We start from the raw sequence: 27972 nt of genomic DNA on the forward strand, positions 1-27972 counted from the left end.
TTATATGCAAACATCATGCCACTTTATATAAGAGATTTGAGCATCCTTGAACTTTGGTATCTGGGGGGAATTGGGAAATAGGCATCCCTGGAACCAATCCTTCATGGATACTGAGGGACGACTGTACTCTACAGCCTTCTTGGTCTAAATCAGGTGTGGACAGACAGTCTGCAGACCAAATCTGGTCTGAAGTTCAAGCTAAGAATTTTTTTAAAGGTTACATTTTAAATGGTTATACAAATAACTACCCAATGTACTTGATTTTGCCCCCTTAACCACAAAGCATAAAATATCTATTATTAATATTGCTATTATTTGACCCTCCTGTCTAAATGATTACTATTAAGCTCATTGAAAATTTTAATTACAATGCTAATATGTTCATTAAATTTTTGTAAGTATTTTCTTTGTGCCTACTATTTGTCTGGAATTGTTTTTCTCTCTGAAAACATTCTTTCTTGTCCAACCTAACTCTTACATTATGTAACAAGTTTAGGATTCATTACCTAGCTTTGTTCTTCACTGCAGTCTTTGACTTTTTGGATATAATTTATATTCTCGTTTAGATCATATGACAATTTATTACTTAAACAATGGGAGTTTTGTTTTTCCAGTTTTTATTCCCAGAAATTACTCAACAATTTTACTGGTATCTATATATTTTTTTGCTTAAAAATAAGAACTTCCCTCTTTCTAAGTGTTCGAGATTACAGTTTTGTGTGGATCTTTATTAGCTGGTCTATAGATCATTGGCCCATATGTAAAATACATACTAAAGCAACAATGGTTTAAACAAAGTACAACCTATTTCTCTTCCTCATATAATTATCCTGGGGTAATTGACTGGACCTGGAATGATGCCTCTGCTCCATAAGGTATTTCAGGGATCCAGGCTTTTTCTGTTTTGTTGCTCGTCTGTCATTTTCTGAATGTACAAGTTGACTCATCACTATATTGTGTTCCAAACATTTAGATCAAAGATGGAAAAAGCATAATACCTTGCAAAGTTGTTGCAAAATTATAGATATGTAATGCACCCACGCAAGTGCTATAGCTATCTATTATTACTAATAAATTGGTAATTGCAAAGGGTCTGGTGAAGTGCCAGTTATTTGGTATGTGCTGAATAAAAATAGTTGCCATAGACTTGAATTGTGAAATAAATATAAAAATACAATTTTGATGTTGGTGATTCTGGAAATATGACAGCTATTATCATAATGAGTATACCAGTATAGTTACACTTGAGAGGAATTTTTGTTGTGTTTTGTTTTGTTATGAGCCGACAAGTGTCTTAAGGATTTCAATTCTAGTAAATTCTGAATTCTATGCATAACTCAACAGCAAATTCTTCGAATCCCTGTACTTTTTTTCAGATTTTTGCCTGTAGCCAAATCCTATTAAATATATTTCCATGTCATGTTGTGCTTAAAAAATGTGGCAGGACAGAGCCTTGACTTAGAAAGTGACACCCTTCCTCCGAGGAGGCTTCTATCACAATCATCTCATACAGAAATCATATCTTGTGTTTTGCCTCTGTGGAAATGGGTGACATTGTTAAAAATTTATTCTTGCTGCAAGAAAAATCTGATTCTTGGTTTATTGTGTCAAACAGCTGCTCGTATATAGTGCTGGGCAGCTGTCCAGCTGTGAGGTTCACATAAATTAATTTAACCCTCAGGTAGATTGTGAGGCCAATTAGAATGGTCCCTCCAGGTACAGCAGTGACTTAAGAGTACTTTTCATCAGAGCAGGTCCAGATGATTTGATGATGCCCAAAGTTCCATAAGGAATATTTTCCCAATATTATGGCAGTTATCATGTAAAGTATGTTTGTGACAGTTTTACTATATATGAATAGTAATGAAGGAAAATCACAATACTACTTGGGTATATATCAGTTTACAGAATATGGTATGTGTTTTCTAGAGCAATCCAAAGCATTCGACTAAAATTGAATTGGATTCTGCCAATCAAAAATACCTCTCCTTTGCTTCTCTTCATACTAATTCTACTGAGATAGGGTTGGGTAGTTCAAGTCTTCTGCATTGACTCCTTTAAATGTAAAGATATAAAATAAAATCCTGTGGACTTTTGATTTACCTCTCTGATTCTTGATCCCTGGGTTGGAGGAGCATTGAATTAAAGGTTTGGCACTGCCAACATACTGAGTAATCACTGGAACCCATGTAATCATTAATGTGTCACAGGCTGGCATGGAAATCTCATAGCTCTGCCCATGTATAAAGTGTCTGCACCTATGATTTATAATATGTGTATGTCAATTTTTAGGATTATAATAAAATAAGGAAAGAAAATTTAAAATTATCATGTAGAGTTTTCAAGCACTAAATAATAAGTTCAAAGAATGCCCAGGGGTCTCCAGGCATGCGGTTGGAGAAGTAATGAATCAAATAAAATTTCAAATTGTTTGTCTCAAGATTAAATGGGCCCTTTTTAGGATCTGGCGATTCTCCTTGTAAGTCTTAAATTTCATTTCTATTGATACAAGTTTATTAAGAGGCAATATCATATGATGGTTCAGAGCACAGGTTTGGGGGTCAGAAAGACTGAAATTTGATTTGTAGCTCTGTTCTTTGCTTTGGGAATGCTTTGGCCAGTGCATCTCCTGCCAGCTTTCATTCTTAAGATTCACTTAATTTGTCCATAATCCTCCTTTAGATTTGAGCTCAAACACATTTCAAAATGAAGCCTTTCCTCAACTCACAAATAAGAGCTGGTTCCTATTGTATGTACCTACATACTCTATATTCAATAATAATAACAATGGCAATGATACAATAATGGCCTAGCATTGCTGAGTAGTTAGGTTCCAGGCACTAAGCCAGGTGTTTTACCTGTATTACCTCATTCAAACTTCACAACACCCCTGTGAGGCAGGCACCCTTATTGCCCTTTTACAGATAAGAAATAGAACAGTGTTGTTCAACAGAAGTATAGTGCAAGCCACAAGTGTAATTTAAAATTTTCTAGCATCCACATTAAAAAAGTGGAAAGAATTTACTTTAAATATCTTACATATTGCAATGGTTAAAGTGACATGTAGTCTTATTAAAAACAATGAAGTTGAGTTTAATGGAAAAATATTTTACAACGCTTCCATTTAAAATTTTTAATATAATTTATTAATTAAAATAATTAAAATTTTAAAAATGTAAAATTTAGTTCCTTAGTCACACTAGCTATATTTTAACTGCTTAAGAATCTCATTTTGCTAGTAGCTACCATACTAGCCAGCACAAGCCTAGATGCTAGGTAAACTGCCACAGGTCCTTCATACATTTATTAAATAAATATTTAGTAAGTATCTACTACAAAACAGGTGCTGTTCTAATCTCTGGAGACATAGCAATAAGCAAAAAGGCAAAATCACTATTCTGGTGAAGTTTGCATTACTGTAAGCATAAGAAATACAATAAACAATTAACTAAAAAATGATTTCAAGTACCATGAAGGACTACAAAGCAGAGCAAAGCAGGAGAAGGCAGGGTGATGGACAGGACTACTATGTACAGCTTCTTCAGGCTGTACACTGCCAAAATCCAAGTGCCACAGTTCATGTTAACCATGATGTAAATGCCACTCTTTGGAGTTTTGCAAATGAGTACCCTAAGAATGTAGGCTGTCTATGTTATCAGAGAAAGCTCTCCAAATAATGGAAGATCATTTTAGCAAAGATGTGAAGGCAGTGAGGGAGCAAGCCAGACAATATTTGGAAGTGCTTTTCAATCAGGAATAGCCAGTGCAAAAGCCCTGAGACAGAAGAGTGCCTAGCATGTGGGAGGAATAGCAAAGGGAGCCGGTGTAAGAAGAGCATATTGAACGTGGGGACATGCATCAGAAGATGAAGTCAGGGCAGTACCAGAGGCAAGAACATGGTTGGGGCTTGCTGGCCATGCTGAGTTCTTTGGTACTTGCTCTAAGAAACAATCTCCCTCTCTCTCTCACTCTCTGTGTCTCTTTCTCATTTTTAAATAAATAATTAACCTCTCTGCTTTGTGGAGACTGCACTGAAGGAAGATGATGAATTTCAAGAAACCAGTGAGCATACTATTGCAATACTCAAGGTGAAAGATGATGGTTGTTCAGAATAGGGTCACAGCAGAAGAAATGATGAAAGTTGGGTTCAGAATATATTTTGAAGGTCGAGCCAATAGGATATGCTCATGGATTTGGTGTGAGATTTATTTATTTTTAAGATAAGAATCAAAGATAACTCCAAATATTTTAGCCTGAGTCACTTGTAGAATGGAGTAGCAATTTCCTCACAGGGAGAGAGTTTAGGAAAACAGGGTTTCAAATGAAGACTCATTTCTTGGACATCGAAAGTTGGAAATGACTATTCAATGACCAGATGGAATGTTGCATCTGAAATTAAAGTGATATATCAAAGCTGAAGATATAAACCCATAAATTATCAGTACATAAAATAGTATTTACAGTCACACAAGACTGGTGTGAATGACCTAAAGAGAAAGTGTAATTAGCAATGAGAGAGCCCAGGGGATGGAGCCTCAGGAACACTGATGCTTAGAAGCCTAAGGAACACAGATCACAAGGGAAGACCAGCAAAGGAGTATGAATAGGGACAAACAGGCAAGGAAGAAAAACAAGAGGAATTGCTCTTCCAGAGGCCAAATGATGAAAGGGTTTGAAGTAGGAGCTTTACTTTATTTTTTTGTGTGTGTCACTCAATGAATTTATTACATTTGTAGTTGTACAATGACCATTACAATTCAATTTTATAACATTTCTATCCCAAACCCCCAGCATCCCCCCCCCAACCTTTCTCCTTTGGAAATCATAAGTTTTTCAAAGTCTGTGAGTCAGTATCTGTTCTGCAAAGAAGTTCATTATGTCCTTTTTTCAGATTCCACATGTAAGTGATAGCATTGGATATTGGTGTCTCATTGTCTGACTGACTTCACTTAGCATGATAATTTCTAGGTCCATCCATGTTGCTAAAAATGCTGGTATTTCGTTCATTTTAATGGCTGAGTAATATTCCATTGTGTATATGTACTATATCTTCTTGATCCACTCCTCTGTCGATAGACGTTTAGGTTGTTTCCATGTCTTGGCTATATCAAATAGAGCTGCATTGAACATCAGAGTACATGTGTCTTTGCAAGTCATGGTTTTTTCTGGATAGATGCCCAGAAGTGGGATTGCTGGGTCAAATGGTAGTTCTATGTTTAGTTTTCTGAGGAATCTCCATACTTCTTTCCACAGTGGTTGCACCAATTTACAATCCCACCAACAGGGTACTAAGGTTCCTTTTTCTCCACCCCCTCTCCAGCACTTGTTGTTTGTAGACATTTGGATGATGGCCATTCTGGCTGGTGTAAGGTGATATCTCATCGTGGTTTTGATTTGCATTTCTCTAATAATGAGTGATGCTGAACATCTTTTCATGTGTTTTTTTTTTTTGCCATCTATATGTCTTCTTTGGAGAACTGTCTGTTTAGATCTTCTGCCCATTTTTCAATGGCGTTGTTTGTTTTTTTGGTATTGAGTGTTAGGAGGTTTTATAAATTTTGGAGATTAATCCCTTGTCAGTTGATTCATTTGCAAAGATTTTCTCCCATTCTGTGGATTGCCTTTTCATTTTGTTTAGGGTTTCCTTTGCTGTGCAGAAACTTTTAATTAAGTACCATTTGTTTATTTTTGTTTTTACTGTCAGTCTAAGAGGTGGATCTGAGAAGATGTTGCTGTCGTTTATGTCAAAGAGTGTTTGGCCTATGTTTTCCTCTAAGAGTCTTATAGTATCTGGTCTTATATCTAGGTCTTTAATCCATTTTGAGTTTATTTTTGTGTATGGTGTTATGAAGTGTTCTAATTTCATTCTTTTACATGTGGCTGTCCAGTTTTCTAAGCACCACTTATTGAAGGGACTGTGTTTTCTCCATTGTATATTCTTATCTCCTTTGTCATAGATTAGTTGACTATAGGTGTGTGGGTTTAATTCTGGGCTTTCTATCCTCTTCCACTGATCTATATTTCTGTCTTTGTGCCAGTACCATACAGTTTTGATGACTGTTGCTTTGTAGTATTGTCTGAAGTCAGGGAGCCTGATTCCTCCAGCTCCATTTTTCTTTTTCAGGATGTCTTTAGCTATTCTGGATCTGTTGTGCTTCCAAACAAACATTAAAATATTTTGTTTGAGTTCTGTGAAAAATGTCCTTGGTAATATGATAGGGGTTACATTGAATCTGTAGATTGCCTTGGGTGGTACAGTCATTTTGACAATACTGACTCTTCCAATCCAAAAGCATGGTATGTCTTTCCATCTATTTGTGCCATCTTTGATTTCTTTCATCTGTGTCAAATAGTTTTCAGAGTACAGGTTTTTTGTCTCTTTAGGTAGGTTTACTTATAGGTATTTTATTCTTTTGGATGCGATGGTAAAAGGGATTGCTTTCCTAATTTCTCTTTCTGATCTTTCATTGTTAGTATATAGAAATTCAGTCAATTTCTGTGTGTTAATTATGTATCCCGTGACTTTGCCAAATTCATGGATGAGCTCTAACAGTTTTCCAGTAGAGTCTTTAGGGTTCTCTAGGTATAGTATCATGTCACCTGCAAATAGCAATAGTTTTACTTCTTCCTTTACAATTTGGATTCCTTTTATTTCTTTTTCTTCTCTGATTGCTGTGGCTAGGATTTCCAAAACTATGTTGAATAATAGTGGAATAGAAGAAATGAACAAATTCTTAGAAAAGTACAATCTTCCAAGAGTAAACCAAGATGAAATAGAAAATATGAATGGACCAGTCACAAGTACTGAAATTGAAACTGTGATTAAAAAACTTCCAACAAACAAAAGTCCAGGACCAGACGGCTTCACAGGTGAATTCTACCAAACATTTATAGAAGAGCTAACACCTATCCTCTGAAACTATTCCAAAAAATCACAGAGGAAAGGACACTCCCAAACTCATTCTATGAGGCCACCATCCTCTGATACCAAAACCAGACAAAGATACCATAAAAAAAGAAAATTAAAGGCCAATTTCACTGATGAATATAAATGCAAAAATCCTCAAAAAAATACTAGCAAACCATATCCAACAATACATTAAAAGGATTGTACATCATGATCAAGTGGGATTTATCCAAGGGATGCAAGGATTCTTCAATATCCATAAATCAATCAGTGTGATACACCACATTAACAAACTGAAGAATAAAAACCATATGATCTTCTCAGTAGATGCAGAAAAAGCCTTTGACAAAATCCAACACCAATTTCTGAAGTAGGAGCTTTAAGGTAAGAATTGAATCATCTTGTTTCAGCACCCACGCTTTACACTGTTCTGTAGTGGGGTATACCCGCTAGCATCTAAGAGAAGAGGCCAAAGTCTGTCTTGTTCATAGTTACATTTTGCTGCCCCACACAGTGCTGAGCAATCAATATATATTTAGTGAGTAAATGAACACATTAGTGCATAAATGAGCACTCCTCATGCAGATAAGGAGACTGGGTCCTAAGGATGTTGGGGGTAAAATAGTGACAAGTGGGATTAGACCTCAGATATATTGGTTGCACAAATATTTTCTGAGTATCACTGACAAGGCTGCCTATCTCCCCAGTTTCTTTTGTGCATCAGACCTGCATCTAAACCAACGTCTTTTTCTTAGGATGCTCAGTGGACAGTCCCAACTTTGTTGGCCCCATACACGTGGCCCCCGTTTGTTATGCAAACCTGGACTGGTTGAGGAAGGATAACAATGAATTTAGTATGCCTCCTGCTTTGATTTTCTATTTGAATGCCTTTTCTGATCATTATGGTCACTTTCCTCCTCCCCCTCCCCAAAACACACGTTTAAAATATAAAGAAATAGAATTTATCTTTTTCTTTGCTTGATTTTCTATAGCTGAATATGCTCCCCATAAAAAGGATTTAAGACACCTACCAGATTTTAAATTGTTGCAGACTACTTTTAACTGCTATTGCTTTGTTTTTTCTCTAACAACCTCCTTACCCTAAATAATTAAGTGGGAAAATATTCCTCAAGCTTTCACTACATTGAAAGCTAGTGCTTACAGACTTTCCTAAGACCAGAAGAAGATCATTTTAAAAAATAATAATAACTTATTTCACAGGGAGTTTTCCAGGTTATAAAACTAATCTGTATTCATTTAAGGAAATCTGAATCACACAAAGATTTCAAAAGATTTTTGAAACACACACACACACATGAAGAAAATAGAAGGTAAAAGTCAATTCCACAATCCAGAGGTAATGCTTTTAAAAACTCTTAGTGTATTTTCTTGCAGGTTGTAGCTCTATACTTGAGTGAGTGAGTGCACGTGTGTGTGTCTGAGTGTATACACACAAATTTGCTGTGAGTCATGATTTTTCTCTTAAAAATACACATTTTAGTTTCCTACATATCATTCTTAACTATCGCTTTAATAGCTATATACTATTCTGTAATGAAAATGTCACTCTCTCTCCTACTACTAAGGCATTTGTTTCAATTACCCTGTCATAAATAATGCTGCACTCAACATTTTTGCTCATGGTATGGATTCTATGTGTAGAATGATTTCTAAATCACTCCCCAAAGTAGAATCATTCATTCAGTCAAAAATTACCAATATTTAAGGCAATATTGCTCATGTATTTTACCAAAATATTGTACCATTTTAAGCTTTTACCTACAATACCTGCAAAAATCTATCTCTTTCTCTACTAGCACTGATTATTATTTAAACTATGCTCTTTTTATTTAAACTATGCTAATTTGATAACTTTAAAATCACCAAATTTTATCAACTTGCATGTTATTTGATTGCTTCTAAACTTGAATATTTCCACATACCTGTTTATTCATTCTATTAATTATTTTATTCATGTCCTTTCCTCATTTATCTATTAAGGTATCAAAATATTCTTCTTATCAATTTGCCTAACTTTTAATAGAATAAACACACTGCATTTGTCAAATATTTCTATACAAACATATTTTTTCAGAATATTATTTGTATTTTCAAGTTGTTTATTGCATGAATTTTAATATGAATTTGAGAGGATCAGTACCCTCTAAAATATAAATACATATTTATGATTGAGTTTTTAGGAAATACAAATAAGCAAGAAGAAAATAAAATTCTCCCACATGCTCATCATAATTATTCATAACATCTGGGGCATTTTCTTTCATTTTTTCTTATACACTTAAGTACTTTTTATGAAAGTAGTCCCATTCACGTTCCGCTGTCCTATTTTTTCTACTTAGAATGTTAAGAATTTATTTTAATAGCATTAAATATTCTTCTTTATTATCATTTTAATGGCTTCATAATATGGATAGACAAAATTTATTTATCTAGACCACTGTTGTTGAATCTCTTTATTTCTAATATTTCACTGTTATAAAGATACATAGACAGTTTTATGGCCGAAGATCCATAATTATTTATTTAGGATGAATTTCTAAAAGTGGGTCATAGGTTTAACCAAATTTTAAGGCTTTTGTTATATATTGCCAAATTGCCCTTCAAAGCTGTGTCTTAAGTTTACAGCATGGGATTTATTTTGGCTTAAAGTTGTAAATGTTTATGTAGTACTTGAAATAATTTAAAAGAAGCAATTTACATAGCTATGCATGTGTTGGAAAAGAAAGACAAATATATCTGCAGTGTGCCAGGAGCCCACATTTCCAGAGCAGATAGCTCACAATTTATAAGTCCTGGAGGTAGTTGAATTCATATGTATAGCTTCTTTCCTAAATATACTGGAGAAAATTTAGTTTAAAAAGATCAACTCTTTTCTTTGTCTACATCAACTTGTCTTTTGCTCCCACAAAGTCATATTTTGCAGATCAACTAAAAATGTGGAGGCAGAGGCTCTGAGGACTAATAATAGTTCTTCCAAATGCTTCCATGTACCAAGCACCTGCTGACATCCATCCTTCATTTAATTTCAGAACAGCCTCGCTTTGTGGAAGAGGAAACACAGCTTCCGACTAGTCAAAGGACTTGTTCTAATTTACACAGAATTTACAGAAATGATCTGTTTCATTCCAAAAGAGTACATTTTCAGCACTCCATGTTGCCTCCTCATGGACTCTAAGACTTCAGCATGAATTTTATTCTACCCACCCCACCAGCCTACCAACTTACCCTCTCATTTACATTTCTATTAGATTGACCTTCGAGAATTGAACACAAGTTCTAGTTGCAGCCTTTGATCTCTTTCTGTTCTTGTTTATTTTAATTAGCCACTTGAAAATTGTACATACATATCACCCCAACAAAGGATTTCATATTCATGAAGATTTATCATATGCATATTATAAAATAATATAAATTAATCCTAGCAGTGTTTTATATAGCTTGAGATATGTCTTAATATGCCTTTTATTCAATACTGAACAATAAGTTGTGGTATTTTTAAAACCATATGGTAGATAACATTGGGAGGGAAAAATATTCATCTCCCATTACCATAGACACTTTAAAATATGTAATTAACAATAAAGGGTATTATACAGTGCAGTAAAACCAAAACAAAAAAGTCATCAATATTCAGGTTATTGGTGTTCAGTAGAAAAAAAAATTGATGATCTGATGTCGGAAGTCTTTTGTATCCCATTTTGACCTCTTACTAGTAGGTGACTTTGGACAAGTCTGTTTATCTCTGAGCGTCTATCTATATGCCTTTAACATACAATGATATTGTCTTCAAATGCTCAGAGGTGTTGAATTCAATATCAAACATGGTAGTCCCAATTGCAAAATGATGCGAAAATACCAGCAGAGGAAAAACGGAATTTGGAATGTCAGTATAATGGTTCAGGATGACTATCAAATGGTTTTCCCCCAAGCCTTGCATTTCCCGTAGATGATGTGAACACATACCATAACCTTTGAGCCCTGAGTGCAGTCAGCCTGAGCTTGTCTCTCCATCTGGACTGCACTATTTCTTTCCCATCTGGACTGCACTAGTCCCTTTCCCATCTAACAGCTTATAAGATTCCACTCAAGAGTCACTGCCTTAAGAGGCCATTTCTGTCTCTCTGCCCCAGGTCTGCGATGAAGGTTAAGTGTCCCTTCTACTCTTCTTCTGTAATACTTTGTACCTGATTCTATAGAGGGATTGCCTTAGTGCCTTATGTGTTTATATAGCTAACTAATGAGAGGTGCGACGATTTCTAGACAGAGTTTTGTCTAGCCAATAGATCTGTTTCTTTAATTTAAAAAAAGTAAGGCAGTGGAGAATACTAAAAGTAAAACAAAACCAAAAGTCTGAGATGCCAGAAATCTCTGTGACTCTCAGGATATCAGCTGACGGTAGGGTAGATCAAACTTCCATGAGTTTCATGTTTGCGATCATCCTTTAGTCCCACATTGCTGCCATTCCTGAGGCTAACATTCACCAGGGCCTTTTCTTTCATTACTACCCTCCACTAGGAGCCCACTGTACTGCGTCCTGGTAAGTCAGAGACAAACCAAGAGGTACACAAAAGAGATTTTAAGACCCCTTGGGAGAAGTCATTATCCTGCAAAGTTGTAGCACTTTCTCTCTGGGCATAATTCCAGAGAAATGTTCAATATATACAAGGTAGTTCAGAAAGTTCATGCAAGATAGGGATTATAGTCCCATTTAATAGTTAAGGAAACTGAGGCTCATTAAGTTTTTGTACCATGCCCAAGGTCATAAAGAACCAAATCTGACTTGCAGCTCCTCTGGCTCCAAAGCACTTGTCCTTTCCTCTATATCAGCGTACCTTCTCCTTGCTCTAAAGGCAACCTGCCTCCCTGCCTTCACTTGTCCCTTGGGACCCAATCACCCCTAAGAGGTGGCACCTATAGACAGAGTGGGATGACTTTTTTTCATCCACACCTGAGTTTTGCCCAGACTGTCCAAGCCCAGAAGTCTCATCCTAAGGAATAATTTGTTTCCAAAGTTCTTATTCTATACAAATTCACCATCATCTCTTACTGCTTCTTTACCTGAGTTGAATGGTCAGTCTGTATTGTGCTTTTTGAAGTTTTTGCAGCATGGCCAGTCAGCTTTCTCAGGAAGCCCACCTTGAGACAGATTTGAATGTAAAAAATTGACTGGGGAGTGAAGGAATCAGTATGGACTCGGGGGGGTGGAGCATCTCAACAATGAGGCAGTCAAAGCCAAGGCCTCAGCCAAGGAAAGCGCTGAAGCTGGGATGGCCCTGAAGAGTGGTACCAAACTGCAGCAAGGAGGCCAGGCTTTTATAGCCACCCCTCACTGCCAGTCATTGGATGCAGGCTGTCTCGGGGGTGGGGCATCACTCCTGGGAGAGAAGATGGTCATCAGCCAAGGGCATCAGGGATGCAGGTCCTTGGCCACAAGCAGTCAGAGCTCAACACTCCCAGTCTCTGGGGAAGGGGTGCTTTCGTCCTAAAGAGGGAATCTGTACACACGTCCCGTCCCTTGATGCCTAGAAGCAGTCACATGTGCTGGACTGTCCATCTCTACTCCACTCTTCCTTCTGCCATCTGCATTGTACAAAAGGGACACCACACAGGGCCCACCACCCATGGTATCTCCCAAGAGCCTGGTGAGCTGCTACACAATAAAAGACCTAGCCTGGGGTCCCCGAAAGAGACCGGACAATCAAACATAGCTGGAGGAAAAGCCTTTGCCCAGGGAGTAGGAAACCTAATTTTGTTCTTCTCTGTGTGAACTCAGCCACGTTTTATTTCTTCTCTGAGATTATATTTCTTAGGGTTGATATGGGAATGTCATTAGCATAGTTTCTGATATATAATAGGGCCTCAGAGAGTGTGAGCTCCGTCCCCTTTACTTGTTACCCGTAGGTGAATATCGGGTTAGGTATTGTTAAAGAGCTCCCCAAGTTTAAATCTGTACTGGAATATTACAGGGGACTCCCAGATTTCACTTCACATTCACTATGCATTATTTAAGGACTGAAATGATAATAATAATCTGAATTTGGTTTTCATTTGATTCCCATAGTCATGAAATGACATAGCTGGAGGAGTCCAACCCCCTTATTTAACTCATAAGTAAACACGCTCATTAGTGGGCTGGGGGAGGAAAGCGACTTGTTCAAGGTCACACTGTAAGCAGTGACAGAGGGGAGAACACCCTCCATGTCTTCAGACCCATCCCTAGGCTCTCCACCCACCCCCTTCCCCACCTCCAGCTGCTGCTGGTGCATTCTAGCTTGCAAGGCAACATGATTTGCCTTTCTTGTGCTAACATTATTCTAGCATGTAATGTCTGTGTTTAAGGCAATGACCTGAGAAATACTTTTATTTCCAGTGATGCACTTATTTTGCAGGGTTTATTAATTTTATTTATGTATTTGATCTCCCAAATGAAATAATAAACTAATTAGTGGGACAATTTACTGGTGTGCTCCGCCAAGGGTGTTTTATAGCCTCAGTGCAAGCTTGTCTAACTGTGGTGTCAGCAGATCCACTTTCTGCCCTGCTGCCCTTAATTTTAGCCATGAGACACACATGGTAGGCAGCCCTATACTGGCTACTTGTGCCTCCAGGGGGCATCTGGAGATGGCAGGCTATAGGGCAAAGGGACTTTGAGCCTGGAGTCTCCCAAAAACTCACTCAGAGGACAGTCAGCTTTACTGGGCTTAGAAGGGTGGGCTTTGGTCTCCCAGAGAACTTAACTGGGCCAGTTCGTTATCTGAAATTCTCAGAATGAGAATTTCCATAGAATGAGGGAAAACTATGTAGATAGAGGTTTTGAAAGTCACAACAGAGAAGACCCATAGTCCACCAAGTCCAAGAACAAAGCAAGGAGCAGGATGGGGAAATTGACATAAAGACAACAAATAGGAGAACATTGCAGGATGCAGAAGCAAGAGTAGGGGAGACACTAGATGACCCAGAGTAACTGGAACAGACAAGGCAACAGTGCCAACATTTTGTTTTGTTTTGTTTTTGAAACTGGCTTTAAAGTAAAGTTCATGGACTTCCCTCTAAGCCAGACCCCATCTGTGCTCTTTTAACAGATAGTGCTTATCTCTGTCTTAGAGTTAATCCTAGTCTGTCATCGTCACTTACCTGTTTACCCCCATTTGACTATGAGCACCACAGTATCACCAGGACCTAGAACTGTGTCTGGACTATAACAGAGTCTGATAAACACATATCAAGTATAAGAATGGAGGGGGAGATAGACGGATGGATGAATAGGTGAATCAGACTCTCAAAGCCTCTGGAGGTCCAAGACCTGTGAACTATACTATATTCATCTGCTGTCTGTGATGTAATAAAACCAGAGATAACTCTTTTCAATGACTAATATTTATTATAGAATTACTCAATATAGCAAAGAAGTATCCAACATAAAAGTATTTAGCTTCTCTCAACTAAACCTTCCTTCTCATGCATACTTACTAACACACAAGCACGCACGCACAGACACATGTATTCACTTGGAATAGAGGTTAAAGTTCACATTACTCAAACCTTTAGATGGTTCTTCTGCTGGCACACTAGTCACCCTGTGGGTATGCCCACTGTCCTCACTGCGGGCAAATTGTCACTGTGGATTGGATCTACAGTTCTTGTCAGAACAAGTTCCAGACCTCTAGCCAGAGCCTGGTTGGAAAATTAGGAGAGAGGAGGGTGAGGGAGCCGCTGCAGTAAAGAATCCTCACACTCTGTAGTGAGAACTCCTTTACCGTGATAGGCTCCCCTAGAGGTTTCCTGATTCCTCTGGGGGCGTTACCTTTTCTATGATTGGTTGTATGCAAATTAGCAATCCTAATGTATTACTCCTGGATGTAATTGGTGTACATGCCAGCTCTACAGTGCCCATCCAGCAGGATGTAAAGTTTGGGGGATATGCAGATGAGGTAACCCTAACAAATTGATGCTATTTACAGTGTTGTGGCTCTCAGTGGGACACAGGCACCCCTCACATGTTGGTGATAATAAAGTCTTGGGGCTGGAACTGGGTCCTGTGGTCCCCATTCATATATTTACCTTCTATATGCTCAGACAGGAACAGTTCCAGAGAGGCTGAGGTCCTAGACCCAGAGAGATACCAGAACATGGCCATGTCTCAGAAATCTTTGGCAAATATCTGTGATTATTTGTATAACAGTTCTAATGATAGGGACTGCCATTTTTTCCATGACTACCCCATACTGTCACTGTCCTAAGGTCTTTCAAAATAGTACTTAATAGTCACGACAAGTCTGCAATTAGGTATTGTTACCCTGCCTTGAAGTGAGGAAACTGACATTTAGAAGGGTGAAATAACTTGCCTAGAGTTACACAGAGCCCATTGTGGGTTAAAAATAAAATATACTGAACTTCACACAGGGTAATGATGATCACTGCCAAAGATTTGACAACTGGGCTAAAACATATAAATAAACTTTTAAAAGCAATGATCCATTGGCTTTTTTACCCTAGAAGTTGAGGGAGGTAGCAAAAGTAGTGCTTATTCAATTTTAAGTGTATAACACTTCCAGACAGCTTGTAAAACATTAGTATTTTGTGAAGGAGTTGTGTTTATGAACTCTGGGCTTATTCCCAGCTCTCTAGAACCAGAAACTTTTCCAGGCTTCCATGCTGTCCAGCTGACAAACTGCAGTCTCATTCTGGTCCAAGACTAGTGTCTTAAGTCAGGCCAAAGTAAAGGACCAGACAGAATGCATATGTGCTCTGATCTCTTCTCCCAGGTGACTAGAATAAACTTCCCTGTGTACTCACAGCCTGGCAAGGACAGGTTGCATTTTCATATACCATCCCTTAGGGATAGAAATAAATCACCAAAAGTTGTAAACTGTTGCGAGACTTCGAGCGTGAGCATCTTGAGTTTTTATTGCAATCTCTAAATGTCTAGTGTGTATTGAAAAGAAGTTCATGTTTATCCCATTAGATTTTGGGGTGTATGTATTATATCAGGTGTTATCATGTGCTAGATCCTCGTCCCTGCTTCCTGTGTCTCCATGGCCATTATCACCATCTGGCATACTTATTTATCGTTTATTTTAGTGTCTGTCTCCATTGCCTGGAATGTAAGCTCTATGAGGGTAGAGATATCTGTTTACTTTGTTATTAAATCCCTAGGGGCCAAACCAGTGTTTGGCAAAGTTAGGCTCAAAAGAAATATTTATGAATAATAATAAGGGATGGATGGATGGATGAGATGGAGGAATGGAAGGAAGGAGGACAGATGTAGGAGCCATAGATGGATAGGTCTTACCAGTTGTGAAAATGTTAGATTATAATTGTGGTAATTAGGGCAGTGTGAGTATTAATTTGCACAGAAATAGAAAATAGAAAAATGGAATGAAATCTAGAGCCCCAAAATAAACTATGCTGATTTTACACATAAAGTATGATAGGTATATCATTACAAATCAATGCAGACAGCATAGACTAAGATTAAAATGGTACAAGGACGATGCATAATATCTATACAGAAACTTTGTTGAATCCTAACACGAAATCATATAAATAATACCAGTCCCAAGTGCATTAAATGCAAAAGGCTTATCTTTAAAAACTTTAAAAATAACTATAGGAGAATATCTTTATGACTCAGGGATAGGAAAGGATTTATTGAATAAAACAAACAAAAAACATCTACCTTAAAGGAAAGTACTAATATATTTTATTGCATTAAGTTTTTAAAAGTTTTATGTGTCACTGTAAACAAAATAAGAAGGTTAGCTTTGGACTAGGAAAAATAGTTGCAACATATATAACTGAAAAGAGTTGTGTTCAAAGCAAAGAAATTTTCATAGCTTATAATCATAACAAATCCCTATGTACCACTTCATGTCTGATCACGTTATAATTTTCCCGTTATAGCTTCTGCCTGCACTGATTTTAGGACTTTGCTAAATGTCGCCTTCCTGCTAAGTTCTTCCCTAATTATTCTATTTAAGATTGAATTCTCACCCCTTCTCTGCTTCTGGTCTTCCCATAGTGTATATGACCATTTGACATCCTAGGTATTTTGCTTTCTTATTTGTTTAGTATGTCTTGTCTCCCTCCTTTAACAACTTAGTAGAAAAATAGGCATATAAAAAGCAGAAGTGAAAAAGAACTAATATAAAAATATAAAATAAAAAATAAAAGAATGTTTAATCTCACTCATAGGTAGGGAAATGCATGTTAAAATATGAAATATTTTATCTCCAACAGAGTAAAAACATTTTAAAGCCTGGCAATACCAGATGTGTGGAATGATATGAACTAATGCTGGTTTAGTGTGAGTTACTGCTGCCACTTTGTAGAGCATTTTGTTATATCTCATAACTTTGAGGATGAGTATACTCCTTGGCCTTGCAGCTTAATAGAGAAATCTCACAATATGTGGCCTGGCAGTATAACAATAGTCATTGCAGGAGTTCCCACTGTGGCAGGGTGGATTAAGGATCCTACTGCAGCAGGTCTAGTCACTGTGGAGGTGTGGGTTCAATCCTGCCTGGTGCAGTGGATTAAGGATCTGGCATTGCTACAGCTGTGGTGTAGGTTGCAGCTGAAGGTCAGATTTGATCCCTGGCTTGGGAACTTCCATGTGTCACTGGTGCAGCCAAAAAAATATATATATATGTACTTATTGCAGCATTATTTGTATTCTTACAACTTGGAAACAACCCTAATGTCCATCAATATGAGTGGTTAAGTCAGAATATAAACATATGATAAAACACTATCTAAATGTTAAAAGAATTTACACTAATTCCATCCAAGTGGCAAAATCTTTAAAACATATTCAACGATATAAGCAGACCTCAGATGGATGCTGACAGTGAGATACCATTTAAACCAAGTTTCAAATTAGGCAAAACAGTTCTACATATTGTTTATGGTCGCAAACATGTATTAGAAGCAGAAAAACATGCATGGAAATTTAAAAGAAGAGTCGTATTTTTGGAATTAGGAAGGAATTCATATGCTTATTTCTGTAATGATTTATTTTTTTAAAAAAAAAGATCTGAAGCAAATTTGATGAAATTATAATATCTGACCAAGCTGGGTGGTAGTACATAGTTTTTAGTTATAATTATGTCTGTACTCAACTTCACGCTTGAAGTATTTAAAAAGAAAAGAAATAGGAGGGTACTTAAGTGTGACTACTAGGGAATAAAATTTAAGCCATAGCATATCAAGTAATGTGATGTGCCATAGCAAAATTACAAAATGAATTTTCTGTGGGTTAAACGTTGGTGTGAACCCAGATTTGGTGCCTTCTTTTCAAAACAGCCGATGAGATTAAGCTTTGGAACCTGACAGTCTTAGTTTGAATCTTGACTCAGATCTGTAACATCTTAAAAATTAGGCATCAGTTTCCTCCTCTTTAAAGCAGAAAAATGTGATTTTAAAAAATGGACTAGAAAAAGCAATAGAGAAAATCGACAAAACCAAGAGTTGCTTCTTGAAAAAGTTCAACAAAATTTAGCAATGAGATCCTGCTGTGTAGCACTGGGAACTATGTCTAGTCACTTATGATGGAGTATGATGATGTGAGAAAATAGAATGTATACACGTATGTGTAACTGGGTCAAGTTGCTGTACAGTAGAAAAAAAAATAATGTATTGGGGAAATAAAATAAATAAATAAATAATTTACAAATGTTTAGATTGATTAAGGAGAGAGAAGACTTCAAACAAGTAAAATCAGAAAAGAGGGGATATTACTATCAATATTACAGAAACAAAAGGATTAGAAAGTAGAATAACAGTACCTCCTTGTAACAAATATTATGAGGATGAAATGAGATAATATTTGTAGTATTTACCACACTATATGACACATAATAAAAAGGGAGACAATTTATATACGAGAGCTACAGGTCTGGATATAAATACGAATGAGCTTTAAGCGTCTTTTGATGTCATACTTCTCTCATTTTATTTGTTTTTTACTATCAGGTTCATGCTTTTATTATCTCATTTTATATGTAAGAACACTGAGCCTTAGAAAGGTCAAACAGAAGTTCCCCTGGGGCTCAGTGAGTTAAGGATATGGCATGGTCACTGCAGTGGCACAGGTTCATAGGTTCAATCCCTGCCTAGGAACTTCTGCATACTGCAGGTGCAACCGAAAAAAAAAAAAAAAAAAGTCAAATAATTTGCCCAAGATCATTCAGCTTTTAAAAGGCAGAGATCAGATTCAAACCAGATATCTACCTCCAGAGAAGTATAACTATAAATTAATATCCTGGCTATATTTCACTAGTTTTATGAATAAATTGAATTTTTATAACACATTGCAATCATGTACCCTGTAGCTTTTTTTTTTTCCTTCAGTAGGGAGTCAACCAGCCATTGCTGATTAAACTAATAATGAGTATCTATTTAGTTTAAGTATATGTAACTCCAAACATGTAAAATAACTGAGTTGCTGTAATGGGATATGGTTACTAGATAAATATCCCAGCCTTAAACAGATTCTTGGTCTTGGAATATATTGGAAGTTCAGTAGGCTGTGATATTCCATTATGTTGAGTTGTGTGTGTATGTTTTAACCATAGGCTTTTTTTTTCTCTCAATTTCACTGTCTTCACTGAAAAATTGCTCTCTCTCTCTCTGCTTTCTATCTTCTATCTTCTGTGAATCCAAATGGAACTTAGCTTTTATTGTCATTGATTATTTTGAATGAACAATTTTCTTAATGTATTTTTGTCAAGTCAGTTCCATTTATTAAGTCTTCTATTCATTCATCCACTCACTCATTCCTTTTATATAGCAAACATTGATTAACAACCATGAGCTTGTCTCTGGATGAGGTTCACAGGAAGGCAAGGGTTAATAATGCCTGATAACTTCCTCAGAGGAGATACAATTAGGAAGAGGCAGAGATGAAACGGGCAATTCTAGTGTCGTCACCTTCAGAATGGAGTTATTCCTGGGGGAGCGTGGAACATGGAGTCCCCAGTTAAATAAGGAGGTGTAGGGAAAGCTGCACAGAAATGGTGATATTGAAGCTGAAACTTCTATTTGTCTGTTTATTTTCTGTCTAGACAATGCATGATCTGTGTAAAAAATTTGGAAAACAGAAACAGAAAAATAACCTATGATCTACTACAAAGAAATAACCACTGTTAATAGTTGGCACAGTTTCAAGACTAATTTCCACATGGATGAGCTCAAACTTCGTAAACAATTGTGTTACCTTATATATGTTTTCCCACATCCTGAAAAAAATTTTTAATAATTTTACAGGTGCATAGTATTTTTCTATGTAGAAATGATAACATCCACCTTATGATTCCTCTAGTGGCTGTTCCCCCTCTTAAAAATATCATTGTGGGAGTTCTTGCTATAGTGTAATAGGTTAAGAATCCGACTGCTATGAAGGCTCAGGTTCAATCCCTGGCCTGGGAATGTCCACATGCCACAGATGCAGCCATAAAAAAACAATAGCATGTGATAACAATCTCTGTGCCTAACTATTGGCCTGAATTGATAATTGTTTCCTTGAGAAGGACTCCTGAAGGAGAATTACAGATTAAAGGGTATGATCACTTTTAAGACTCTTGACATTTTCTTCAGGGCTCTCTTCATTACTGATCTCAAGGCAAGAACTCAAGCCTTTAGAGAGTCGGAAACATTACAAATGGGGGTGGTTCTTTACAAATTCTTACATGGTCATCGACAAGGAGAACAGACCTGTGCTTGCCGAGAAGGAGGAGGTTGGAGGAGGCAGGGAATGGGGTTAGCAAATTTAAGCTGATATATGCAGAGGAGATAAACAACAAGGTCCTGCTATATAGCGCAGAAAACTACATTCAATGTCCTAAGATAGAATGTACTGGAAAAGAATATTTTTTTAAAGGCGTATGTATAGGTATTTGTAGAACTGAATCACTTTGCTGTACAGCGGAAATTAACACATCACTGAAAATCACCTATACTTCAATGAAGAGGAAAAACAGATCGACGACAACATCAAAGCTCTTACGCGCTTCTGTGTATGTGCAGAAATGTGAGAATGTGCCCACACATCTTAGGAAGTGACACCCATAGACACACACGTGCACACTCATACGCATTCATCCTGACTCCCTCCTAACTAAGGGGTTTTGTGGACCACTTTTCCTGCAGTACTGACAATGGGCTATATCTGTTGATTTTTGTTGAGGGTGTTTTTGTTGAATCCATTGCTGTGTTTCTAGGGACTTAGTAAATGTTTCTTGTAAATTGTTCTTAGTAAATGTTTCTGCTGTGTGGTAGGAACTTAGGAAATGTGTCTTGAATGAAAGAGGGAAGAAAAATAAGACTATGAAATGACCGATGTTTACTTTTTTTTTTTTTTTTGTCTTTTTGTCTCCCCCATGGCATATGGAGGCTCCCAGGCTACCTGGGAACAGAGCTGTAGCCACCGGCCTAGGCCACAGCCCCAGAAGCGGGATCTGAGCCACGTCTGCTACCTACACCACACAGCTCACGGCAATGCGGGTCCTTAACTCACTGAACAAGGTCAGGGATCGAACCGTGTCCTCATGATACTAGACAGGTTCATTGACCACTAAGCCACAATGGGAACTCCATGATGTCTGCTTTTTTAATGTCCTGTTTTATTTGTTTTCAGCATTCAGCAGGACATGGTGGGGAGCCCTGACTCCATGTCTTCATGACTGAGGAACTCTTGCACAACACAAAGGTAACTATTTGAGGCCCGTTGACTTGCTGGTGTGAGGAAAACCTTCCTTTCTGGAAAATGCTTGCAAATGTCTCAGGGTCCTCTCGAAACGATGGCTTTCATGTTCCTCCTGAAAACTCACTAGAGGGTTTATGGAGCCTTCAGGGAATTAATTGATGCTCAGGATGATTTTTCTCTGGTCTACTTTGTGTTCGTGGTTAGAGAAAGAATATTTCTCTTTCTGATTTTCTTTAAGTATCTAGCAAATGTCATGAAGAGCCTTAAGTTTTCCTGTCCAGATTTTAGCCTCTCCTAATAAGTTGTCTCAGACGGGTTCGACTTTAAATACCGCTCTGTCGCTGTCTTCTCAAATGTCCCATTTCAGTATATTTACCAACAGACGGCACCGTTCCCGATGGTGGAAACTAAAGTCAAAGCATACGTAAGATAAATGTTTCTACCTAGAAAACAGGCTTGGAGATTTATGAGCTTATGGGACAGGTGGTATTATTTTGAGGTCCTAAACTTTTAAATGATGGCAACACTGAATTATGTACTTCATGCGGGGAGCCGGGAAGGCACAATTGAAAATGCCTATTCTTTTGACAAATTAGAAGCATTCATTCCAATATCTATTTCTTGTTTACCAGGGATAATGTTGAATGAATCACAGACTGGTGGATGGATGTCCCTTCCTAACGCTTTTAATTAGCAGCGCTGCCTATTAGGATGAACAGAGTGCTGTGTTCCTGCCATAGATTACCCCCAACCCCCCTTAAATGGAATAGAAATCTTATTCTCCACAAGGTAATATTCATCTCTTCCCCAGCCAGACAAGCATAGAAAATTAAACAATGGTCCGTTAAAAAGCCTAGATAATGTATTTATCATTTCCAGTTTATGTGAGTTTGCAAGGCAAATATGAGTGGGAGCTATTTGTTACGGGACCTTGGGGAGCAACGGGACCGGAGAGGGAGCTGGAAGGCTGGAGGATCTGAGACTTGTAAAAATTCATTAAAAGTATGAGGAGCTATTGGAGACAGAGGAAATTAATTACTCTGAGGGACTCAAATGTCACTACTCATTTAAGTGACCTGGCGAGGAGGTTGAGAAACCTGTTTTCTGAGGGTTGCTGTCGTGGAGAAGGCTGGGGGCTGGGATTCCTCAGCTGTCAATTTCTGCATTTCCTTGGTGACTCATTGACATGTCAACCTGGCTTGTGCCACAGCCTCCTCTAATGAGTAGAGTTAAATGAGAAATGGGGATTGGGGTAGGAGAGCATTCACCCCCACCCCCACCCCAGCTGGCCAGGTTATTCAGCCAAGCTCACTAGGCACTGTCAGTAACTGCCCGACCTAGGGGGACGCTTGTAAATTACCATGATGGGGAGAAGAGGCTGATCATTTGCAGCTGGACTGAGTCTGGTCTTTATTGCTTTTCCATCCACAAAGCTATTCTCGAAGGTGGAGTGAATTTGGGAAGACAAATTAAGGTTTTCTGCCTGCGGAGGACTGGGGAGCAGTAGCTTCTGAAAACAGTCATCTTTTCTAGATTGCCTGTCCGATAAATCTCTCGAACGCATTCTGCCTATAGACAGAGGTTGAAAATATATAGATATGTGATGACTTAAAAGTTTAAAATCGGCACGCATCCAGAGTAATGGAGTAAAGGCTTTCTCAGATGTGTGCCTTACCTAAACTCAGGAATTCATGATTTTTTTTTTTTTCCTGATCTCTGCCATTAACCATCTGTAAGATCCTACACAAGCCACCCTAGTGCTCTGGCCTCTGTGGTGGTGTTTGTAAAATGAGAACCATAATATCTATCGTTTATGATGGAGGTCAATGTGCCCAAAAGGGCTTCGGGGGGTGGAAATATCAGATATGTGGGAGTCTTTTCAACTATGGATGTATTCTGTTTTAGAAGTCTTGAGGCAGCTCAGTTGTCTGTGTTCCTACTCAGGGTCAACGTCAAGGGGTTCCGAGGTATTCTCCAGTCTTGTTCAATTAGGAAGGATAAATTAACAAGCCAAAAAAGGAAGAACACTGTTTCCATCATGACTGATTTGGGGAGAGCTGTTCTCCTGGTTTGAGAAAAAAGGATATGAAGCATAACTTTGGAGGGAGGTGGAGCCCTGGGTGTTTACCTTGGGGATCAATCCTAGGTACCACTTCTCCACTTTGTAAAAATCCTAGACTTTTGAAGTGGAGAAAAATCATGCATTGGTGCAGGAGATGTTTGAAGATTATTCATTCATTCCTAGAAAGAGATAATGATGAAATAAATAAGGATAGGGTCAGTGGAGATGGGGAAGAAGAGAGATTTCTAAGAAGCCTGGGAGAGGAAGGAATTCCAGGCTTTTACATAGTCAGGGTGGCATGCACGTAGAAGAGGCAGCAGTGTGGTGACTCCAAGCTTTCAAGGGTTCCCAAGGCATTTGTAATGTCATTAAAGGAACTGTGGGAACATGCAGGATATAGAGCCCAGAGAGAGCCCAGAGAGATAAACAATTATCATACAGAACAGACAGAAATAAGCCCAGAAGCACAATGGTGGGAACTGTGTTGAGACAGAGGATGCTCTTGAGCTGGACCTCAAAGGGTGAGCAGATCTGAGCCAGGTGAGAAGGGCTTCGAGGAAACACACTCTGCACACCAGCTGCGCAGTGGCGCTGAACCGCAGCTGTGCAGCTGCACAAAGAAGATGCTGATTTGAGAGCCGTGTGCTTGATCGTTTACACGTCTTCAGTAACCAGAGTTTTGTATATTAGCACACACTCATGATGTTCAAAGCCTTCCACGCTGTTGTTGTCTCTTGAATGTAGACCTGAAAGACTGCCGGCCTGTCCTCATTAGCCAGACGTGTAGTGACCTAGGATCTGACCTGTCCTGAGAAGGCTCTGAAGGCATCGGCCCAGGGACCCAAGTCTGAATAATCGCTAAAACCACTATCCCCATTCCTTGGTGTTCTTTGGAGCTTTTTGTCCACTTGCCTTTTTTTTTTTTTTTTTTTCCCACTGTACAGCAAGGGGGTCAGGTTATCCTTACATGTATACATTGCAATTACAGTTTTTTCCCCCACCCTTTCTTCTGTTGCAACATGAGTATCTAGACATAGTTCTCAATGCTATTCAGCAGGATCTCCTTGTAAATCTATTCTAGGTTGTGTCTGATAAGCCCAAGCTCCCGATCCCTCCCACTCCCTCCCCCTCCCATCAGGCAACCACAAGTCTTTTCTCCAAGTCCATGATTTTCTTTTCTGAGGAGATGTTCATTTGTGCTGGATATTAGATTCCAGTTATAAGTGATATCATATGGTATTTGCCTTTGCCTTTTAAAATTGCTTGAAAGTCCTCAATTGGCATATCTGAGCTGTCAGCTATTTATTTATTGTGTTGATTAGCTGTGTCTACCTTTATTCATTTGTAGTCATTTACAGCCATCTTAGGTGATAAATCATACCTTCCCAGGTGGAATAGCTTTAAGGCAGGAAACGCTTTTTCTTATGATCTTCCTCCCGTTTTCTCCTTTCTTAAATGTATCCCTTGGGTGCCTCGTTTATGCCCCCTTTTTGTCGTCTTTATTTTCTTGGATTTTCTCTATTTATTTATTTCTCTATATCTGTTTCTACCTCCCACTTTCCCTCATTCTTCTGAAAGAATCATACTTGAAAGTAGGAGATTCTAGATACTAGGGGCTTAACTGTAGGAACTTTGAGAGCGTTCTTAACTGTGTGGTAATTTCCCTTATCTGCGAGTTTTGGTGGTGGTGATCGTGTTGCTTCCAGGGCTGAATGTGTTGGGTTTGCATCTCTGCTCCAAAACACAACAGCTCCCTGATGCTGAGCAAATCAATCTCCTTAAGTTTCAGTGTTTACATCAGAAAAATTAAGGCAATAATAATACGTTCCTTACAGAACTGTTGTAAGAATTTAATGAGAGGGTGCATGTGAAAGGGTGTCTGGCATAGCATATATTCTCATTGAATAGTGTTAGCTATTATTATTGCTTATAAAAATAAAACACACTATCAGCTATTGTAAATCCTTAAAACACAAAAGGCAGATGTGTTGATCTTTGGCAATAGGAGAGGAAGAAGCTGGGAAGACGCTTCCTACTCTTTGGCTGATAGAAGTGTAAATCCTTAGTGACAGAGGCACTGAAAGCAGATAAACCTGTCGGGTGCATGGGGAGCTCCCCCATGTCTGGAGAGTGGCCTGGATGCTGAACAGTTAGAAGCCCTGGCAGGTTCCTGGAACTTCTTCTGGACCTCTGGGGAACATCTAAGTCAACCCTCCCCTAGACATGGTATCCCTTCCCAGATAGTATGGTGGCTCGGTGGCTCGTCATATGTCAACTTGGCCCAATTGAATTACATTCCTTAGAATTCAGTTTACTGTATGTTTCCACTTAGGATGGACCACAGGGGAGATGTCTGGGAGATCTGGAGGATGCAAGGGATACAGCAGCCACTTGGCAGCGCACATATTGTTGCTGACCTGCTGACTCACCTGGTCAGCATGAAGCAGCATCCAGGACTACAACTGCTCTCCCTTTCCCCGCCTCCTCCTCCAGCTTTTCCAGCTCCTCATCCAGATGCGTGTGTTCAGCTCCTTGATAAATGGCTCGGGCTCCAGTAGGTCACCACATCCACAAGCTTGGAAACAGGGAAAACCAAGGTTCTAGTTAGTTCTCATGGAGTTTTCAGCTCATGCCCATGGGTTCCAGACTGCTTCTGACTTTCCTCCTTATATCCATCTTTCTTTCCTCACTGCCTGCCCAGAGTATTTCAAGCTCCAGCATCACATGTGACACGACAGATTTATAGACTGCTTAACCAGTTCCCACAATTGCATAAGGCCAAATCCATGTATTAAATAAATAATACATATATATTTATTAAATATATAAAAATATGTAAACTGTGCATATATCTAACATATAATGTATTCATTTATTGTTTAGAAAACAGAACCAGCCACTAGGAGATTATATGTGTGCATGTATGTGTGTATACATACATGTATACATATACACACACATGTATACATATACACACCCACACTCACACACACACATAAATCTACTCGTGTTGACCCTGACTGATACAGAGAGTCATATGCTTTTAATAATGGGTAATTCTCCACTTTATAAGGCAGCCCATTTCTTTTCTATCTCCCCTCTACCATTCCCCTTTCTGCAATGTAGCAAAAAAGCAATTAAACTCACGGTCCAACAGCGTAGCTTTTCCAGTTCAGGGCATACCCCACTTTCTCCTGAAGACTTCTCTCCCTCTCAACCCTAAACCCTCTCACAATTTCTCACTGCCATGACCTCACCCATTAAAGTTTTTCTCTCTGGTTTCTCACCCTTTTGAGCTTCAGAATTCAACTCTTAATGAAATTAACCCCATAAGTACAAATACACTGGAGAGGCCCCTCGAGCCTTTCCACATTCCCAGACTTATCTCCTCATCCTCCTCCCATGCCTTTTTTTTTTTTCATAGTTATTTCCCCAATACAATTTTTTTTCTACTGTACACCATAGTGACCCAGTTACACATACATGTACACATTCTATTTTTGCACATTATCATGCTCCATCATAAATTGAAGAGTATGCTTCGATTCCAAGGGCTTCCAAGGCACAGTGTGATAAAGTGGGAAGAGAGGGATGCATAGAATCTAAAAGCAGACACCTGTGCTTGTGTCCTGACACCATAGCATTAATTGCTTCTCTTTGACAGCTTCTGAGGGCCTCAGTTTCCTCAGCTGTAAAATGGGTGTACTAATAGCCAACCAGCTTATGTCCAGGCCCTCTGAGTCCAAGAATACCTGAGCAGCTCTAGATGTTTGAGGCCCCTTGTACTTGTACATCTCTCCAGTCTCAGATTAGCTCACACCTGGATGGGAAGATGCCAATATGATCAAATGTTGGACTTCAGCATTTGTGCTAGAGTAGAAAATCAGACACTCTTATTTTTCAATAAAAGGTAATATCTTGAAAGAGCAATAATCTAAATTCTTCTTCAGCATCTAGCAGAGTAAAATTTTGCCTAAATTATTTTAAGATTGAGGTTGAAGAAATTAAGCGCACAGTTGTTCTTTAAAAATGAGTACAGAGGGAGTACCCACTGTGGTGCAATGGGTTCAGAATCTGACTGTAGTGTTAGGGCTTCGCTGCAGAGGCACAGGTTTGGTCCCCAGCTCAGTGCAGTAAGCTAAAAGATCCAGTGTTGCCACAGCTGCAGCTGAATTCAGTCCCTAGCTGGGAACTTCCATACATCCCGGGGGGGGGGGGGGACCATTAAAAAAAGAAAAAAAAAAGGTATAGCTATCAAAATTACTTGTCAATCAAAAA

The 27972-nt window shown here is 38.5% G+C and overlaps 1 protein-coding gene across 20 annotated transcripts in view; it reads left to right on the top strand.

Annotated features, from left to right (window-relative positions):
- The window catches only part of DAB1 (DAB adaptor protein 1), a 1225890-nt gene that overhangs the window by 553447 nt on the left and 644471 nt on the right, over positions 1-27972 (top strand). For 19 of the 20 annotated variants that reach the window (XM_021093137.2, XM_084957877.1, XM_084957886.1 and 16 more), the window contains one exon: positions 21564-21635. The exons of the other annotated variant lie outside the window; for it this stretch is intronic. The gene's annotated coding sequence lies outside the window, so the exon portion shown is untranslated. The remainder of the gene's footprint in view (positions 1-21563; positions 21636-27972) is intronic. 20 annotated transcript variants of the gene reach the window in all.

Source organism: Sus scrofa, chromosome 6, assembly GCF_054392235.1.
Source record: "Sus scrofa isolate SSC_HxYL_T2T_F1_AM1 chromosome 6, Sscrofa_HxYL_maternal_Yorkshire_Landrace_v2.0, whole genome shotgun sequence".
Classification (NCBI taxonomy): domain Eukaryota; kingdom Metazoa; phylum Chordata; class Mammalia; order Artiodactyla; family Suidae; genus Sus; species Sus scrofa.